Here is a 6,770-nt window from a genome sequence, read left to right on the forward strand (position 1 = left end):
TTAAAAAATTGAGGACATTCTAGAATAGGCAATCCCTAGCTTTGACACCATTTTTTGTTTTGTTTTGTGTATATATATGGTTGATATTTATTTGATCGAAAATTTACACTTAATTTCTAAGTATGCAGGCTAACTTGACTTTGCTAATATGAACAAAATTTGAAACTAAATTCAAATTTTTTTAAAAAAAATGTTAGTTTCAATATAAACATTCCATTATCAAATTTTGATGGGTCATAAATTGTATTAAAATAATTGGTCTAATTCAACTCATTAAAATATATATTAGATAGGTATGAAAATTCTGATCTCATCCTAAATGTGGGTACGTATTGGTTCTAATTTCTTTCATATTTTTTCAATTTCTAAGTTTTAGTACAATACAAGAGAATTCAAACCAAAGTGCTATTATTCTTTTGTCTTTTTTTCCCTTCATTTTAAAATAGAAACTTACATGACAAATAGAATAATTATGAAATGACAAGTTTGGTTTAGGCCAAATCTTGATAAAAAGACAAACCAAATTTATAATTCAATAAGCACACATTAGCAACTCAGTTATAATTATATGGTCCCTACTCCACAAAAAATGCTTCAATTTTTTCCCCTAAAGAAATTGCAATTTTTCCTCTCCATACAGGTGTATGAATGTGTGTATGTGTGTGTATATATATATATATATTTCTTATCCTTAGAAGATTAGAGACAATGTATATAATATGGTTAATTGACAAAAGCATTTATATATCATATCCATTAATTAATTGAAGGAATTGAAGATTAGGTTAAAAGAAGCAGGTGGGGAGAGGCCATGGAAATGGGATTACCCTCTCCATTTTTAAGAAATGAATTAAACTCACATTTGCAATAATGTGATTGTAATTCTTTGAAACTATTTTGGATAGGATCAAAGATTCACCAAGAAAGAAACCCTAACTTTTGTAATAAAAAAGTTGCTTACATTCATAAACTTTTTTTTTTTTTTCTCAAAGATTTATTCTTTATTGGTGGGTTTCTTTGGATTTATTTCAAATTATTTCATTGAGAGTTTTTGTGACTTTTTTTTTTCTTTTTTCTTTTTGATGTTTTAGGTAAAGTTTAAGTTTTGTAAGCTTTAGATGTAGTACTAATAGTAATTATAAAAATATTATATTGATGTAATGTTTAATTACAAAGTACCAAAGAATATATAACAAGCAACTCAAACAATTGGGGTAAATTCATACCTTTTCTTCTTCTTCTCTTTTATTTACGTCTTAAGTTTGAACTTCTAATAAGTTTGGTATTTAAAATGGAGATTGACTCTCAAGTTGTCTGGGTGGTGTAGTTGGTTATCACGCTAGTCTCACACACTAGAGGTCCCCGGTTCGAACCCGGGCTCAGACATTTTTTTTTTTAATGAATATTTTTCTTTTTTTACTATAAAGATATTGGGTAACTGAATGTAGCAGTTTCAATTTCATCCAAAATGCCTTTAATTACTTCATAAACAAACAAAGAGAAGCACAACCACAACTTGTAGAATCATTCTAGTTGAAATATTCTAATGCACTTACTAACCTCTCTTATTTCTGTTAAAAGGATTTTAATGCAATTACGTCAAATGTCAAATGTACTTTAAAAAATTGGTGCTCATTATGCCATCAAAGCTCCAAAGACATCGACCATATATTTACCAACTATAGTTATGTCAAATGCTTGTGAATGAAGATAGAAAATCTGCTTGGATGGAAAATGCACCATAATAATGTCTCTTCTCTTTGCTTTGACCATTATTAACCAAGAGCACAAGAAAGGTATCATCAAGTTCAACACTATTTTGACTGTGCTTTGGAAAATATGGTTGAAAAGAAATAATCGAATCTTCAAAGACAAGAACAACTCTACCATAAACCTTTGGGAAGACATTTGTGCTCTATCCCGTTTTTGGGCTAGCAGATCCTCTCTTTTTTCTAATTATAGCTTTAGCTTTGTCGCCATCAATCTTAGTGCTTTCTAATTTCTTTGTTCTTGCTTTGGGCTTGTCTCTAGCCCTTGGTATTTTGGTTGGTCGTTTTTGCCTCACTTCTCCTATATTGTTTTGCTATATATTAATGAAGTGAGGATGATGATGGTATTAAGGGGGTATCCACCCTCGTGCTTGGATGCACCTACTGATCGGTAATATCTTTTTCACAATATCTTTTAATGCTAATATATTTCTTTAGAGAATAAGGAACGATGAGACTGCTAAAGATATATCGACCTAGTTAAGATATTCCAATACATTAGTTGGTCCCTCAATCAAGAGTGTCCTATTAAAAAATAACAAAAAAAGAAAATTTTAAAAATAGTTTTAATTTTCTAAATTTGGTTTAAAATTGAAATCTTACTTAAAAGAAAAATTAAGAAGTTGGGAAGAAATAAATTAAAACTTGAAGATTTATTAGATAAGAAATTTAAACCCTGAAGACCTAACAAATAATTTTTTTAAACAAATTTAAGAACCAATTAGACATAAATATATAAAATCTTTTATGCTTAAAATTTTTAAGTTATTAACCTATGTTTTATTTAATCAATCATCATTATACACATGATTAAGTACGAGACACGTCACATTAAGAATTGCTCACAGCTTACGATCATCCGCAAAATTTTAAATCATCAAATTTGATTAAACATTTCTAATAATGGCATTAATTAGGAGTTTGTTTTAAATTTAAATATAATTAAACTTCACTATTATGAATGGATTTAGTGAAGGAAATTAGCAACAATTAGACATCTAAATCAATCTCAATTTTTTTCTTCTAGAAATTAAAAATGTCAAAGAAAAAAAATTGTGAAACAAAAGATAATGCCAAATCCATCCATTCATCTAGAATACATATGAAAAGGAAAAAAAGAAAACATTGATTAGGTTTGAAAATTTCTATTAATTAATTTTGCTATAATTCAAACAAATATTTGATTATGACATTTTAAATATATATATTGTTTAATTATAATCATAAAAAAACAAAAAACATAATCAAGCTGTCTTCCTCATTAATTTTCCATTAACTCAATTTGTCCCAAAACCAATCTTTTCAATCTTTTCTCACAAGAGTTATTTCACTAATCACATCCATTGCATGAAAAATGGAAAAAAACAATATTATATTGTAGTTTCCATATGCCTATTTTAATTCCTTTTGAAGAAAATATTAATCACAAATTAAATTAAATATTGATAATTAATATATATTTAATTATATAATAACGGTTGATGACTAACGTAGATGATAGTACGCTATCTAAACAAACATACACTTAACCGACATATAATATGTGTTAACGATCAATAGATCTTGAAAGTTTAAATCCACACCTATTGTTATTGTACTACGTAGGTTAAAAGACATATGTAAACTACAATAATGAAGTGTCAAACTATTTTCAAAACACCGATAGACTTCTACGAATTCTATCATTGATAGATGATATTGATAGACTTCTTTTAACCTTTATATGAAGGTTAGATTTCTATAAGTTTCTATAACCGATTACCATCATTCTATTTGGGTTGAAATTCAGTTATGCCCAACATAAATTTGATGGTAAATTATAAGTTAACTTAGGTCTTAATGCACTTCATCCTCCCTCGTTTTTTAGGAAAATAATTTTAAAAATCCATTTTGAATTAGAATCTCTAATCCACCACATTTTTCTTTTTTGTAATAAGAAGAATGAAAAGTTCAAATAGGAAACAATTTAATGAAAAGAAAACATATATATAGGAGAGAAATAATTGTGACCAAAGTCACATTATAGCACATGATGTGCTTGATCTCACAAATCTTCTCACCTTGTAATGGTTTTCCATTGGATTGGTAAGTGGGGAATTTGGGACCCTTTAAATTTAACCTCTCTTCAAAGTGGGTGTGTGTGTATGATAAGGACAACTTAGATCCAATTTAATGGAATAATAATAGTAAAATAAAATGGGTTTTGGGGTACCATAGTACCTTGTCTTAAGGTCATGTTTGTTTGCTAAATATTAATAATAATGCCCTTAGGTAGGCCCTAAACTTTTTCTTATCATTTGCCCAAAGTCTTTTTAATAAAGGTACAACATTTTGTCCCCTTTTTAAAAACTAGATTTCAAAATAATAATAACCCTACAAAAATTAAATGGGGATATGTAGCATTCTAAGTAATTATGAAAAAGCCTTTGTGGGATATGATCAACAAATAGGGTTTTAGTTTGTGTGCCCTTAGGATGAAATTGATTCTCATTACCATTGAAAAGAAATGAGTGAAGTGATGAGATCTAGATTTGTATTATGTTTTAAGTTGTATTCGTATTTATTTCAAGTTTGCTTGAGTGCGTCTACATGTAAATATTAGATATTGAAAAAAATTTAAGAATAACTTAGAAGATACATTCTTTATTTTCTTAGCATAGTTATTAGAAGTGAATAAAAACAAATGCAAAATATTTATTTTGATAATCAAATTGATTGAGAATGACGAGACCAGAAGAACATACTTTTATAAATGATCTTACCTATTTATTATGAATTTAGGAAATTTTTTGAAAAGTAAGGTAGTTATAATGTTGCATTCATTTGGATGATAGAAAGTTATATATATATGAGTACCTTCATTCTTCTCATATTTCAAATTCAAAATTTGAATTTCAAATCTTTGATTTGATATATCAAAGAAAGAAAGGTAGATATGTAAAGCATATATATATATATATGAAAATTAAATAAAACCTTCACGTAAAAACTACAAATTAGTTTAAACCATAATTTAACGTGACAAATTTAGTTTTATATTTTTTTGTGACGAATTTAGTTTCATTAGTCAATTCAAGTATATGATTGATTACCTTTTTTCTTTTATTAAAATTTTAATTAATAATTAAATAAAACTTTCTCAGTGTAAACGACTCACTATTTCAACCACGTAGAATCGTCTTATTCATGAAGCAAAGCTGAAAAGTTTTTTTTAATAAATTTATTAACGTTATTTAATGTAACAAAAATATATATTAGAAAATTTGGTTTAACAACGTGGTGTTTTGGTCATCTGTATAAAGTTTTCGAGTTCAAATGGATTTTTGGGTTTTTTTTCTTGCATTCCTAGTAGATGTGCTAAAAGAAATTTAGAGAAATATCCCCCCTCCCAAGAAAGCCATTGGTATTTTATATGCAAATATTTAATAAATTGTATTGAGATGTTTGTTTTTAGAAGTTAAAGGTTGAAAATATTTGGATGTAAATCGAATTGAACTAGAAAAACACATTTTTTTTACTTAGGTGGATGACATTATTGGATTCCTTGATAAAGAGGATATTTGATAGGAATTTCACTTTAATTAGTTTTGTTTCAAAGAAGAAACAAAATAAGGCTTAAAGAGATTGTAAAGTAGGGAACATTTGACTGTTCAATTAATCTAATCTCTTTCCATATCTTCATTATTTTATTGTGTATATATATATCATCAATAGTTATCATTACAAATTTTTGGACATTTTGTTGCTTAATTCTTGGAAACTTGTTTTTGTGAAAGATATTCAATGGAAAACTCTAAATGGATATATGGAGAAGAGAAAAAAAAAGAGAAGAGAGAACTAGATAAGATTCAAAATGGAAGACAATTAACTAAGAAGATTAAGATTGAAATAAAAAATGAAATAATTAATTAAAGCATGAACTTTCATGACAAATTCATTGCTCCTCTAAGTTGATGAAGAGAAAGGTTATAAGGATTTCTATTAGCATTAAATAATAAAAAAATAATAGCATATTTTTATCCAAAAGTAAATAATTTCTTACATCAATTCAAAAGTAATAAATACACACATACATATAATTACAAATTAATAACATTCAAGATTGCTTTCTATTTAAACAAATCAAGCTTACTTTAATATTCATCGAATATACATTTTTTAAAAAAAAGCCATATATAACATTTTGGAAGAATATTTACAAACGGATTGTCTCCTTATGTTTTTCACAGCTTATCTCGTTCATCATCTATTTTAATTAATGAATATATTTTGAAGAGTGGCGATGCATATGTTAAAAAATTGCTCGTTTAGTAAAAATGTTGAGTGCAACTACCGATCCATCTCGTATCCTTCTCTAAAAATTTTTTTACTCCCATAAATAAGCTTACTTATATAAGTTAAATATTTAATTTAATTCATAATTCTAAATTTAATGCAAATTAAATTGATTTTTTTAACCACACACATAAAACTGCCTAACAATAGTCCAACCACTAGAGTGCTTTTGGAACACGTCATATTTCTATAAGTATCTTAACTTTGCACATCTTAAATATAACAATTTATCCCTTATACTTCTATAACACAAATAAATGATTTGATATACATATATAAAGCCAAAAATTTAATTAAATTTATACATTTTTCTTCAACAATTAGCTACGAAAAATCTTACAACAAATGTTGTTATATTTTTTTTAGGGTTGTGTCATTTACTATCATTTTTCTATATAATTTTATATATGTCAGATACAATGTATATGCATTCTTTGAAATATTATCCCAGAAACCCTAAAGAAAACATAGACCAAGGACATTGAATAATATAATAAAAGAGTGTGAAGAGCATGTGAAAATGAGGGGTCAAGAAATTAAAGCAAGAAGACAACTTAGAGGCAAAGGAAATGAAAATTACTGACAAAGTAATTAAATTTATTGCTTTGAAATGGGTGTGGGAAAAAGGGGATATGGTGTTTAATTTGGAAGTTTTTAATTTCTCAA

At 26.8% G+C, this 6,770-nt stretch overlaps 1 non-coding gene across 1 annotated transcript; it reads left to right on the forward strand.

Annotated features, from left to right (window-relative positions):
- Positions 1-1,312: 1,312 nt before the first annotated feature.
- Positions 1,313-1,386, forward strand: TRNAV-CAC. The gene has a single exon. It is a non-coding gene; the product is annotated as a tRNA-Val (tRNA).
- The last annotated feature ends 5,384 nt before the right edge of the window (positions 1,387-6,770 follow it).

This window comes from Cucumis sativus, chromosome 3, assembly GCF_000004075.3.
Source record: "Cucumis sativus cultivar 9930 chromosome 3, Cucumber_9930_V3, whole genome shotgun sequence".
In the NCBI taxonomy this organism is placed as follows: domain Eukaryota; kingdom Viridiplantae; phylum Streptophyta; class Magnoliopsida; order Cucurbitales; family Cucurbitaceae; genus Cucumis; species Cucumis sativus.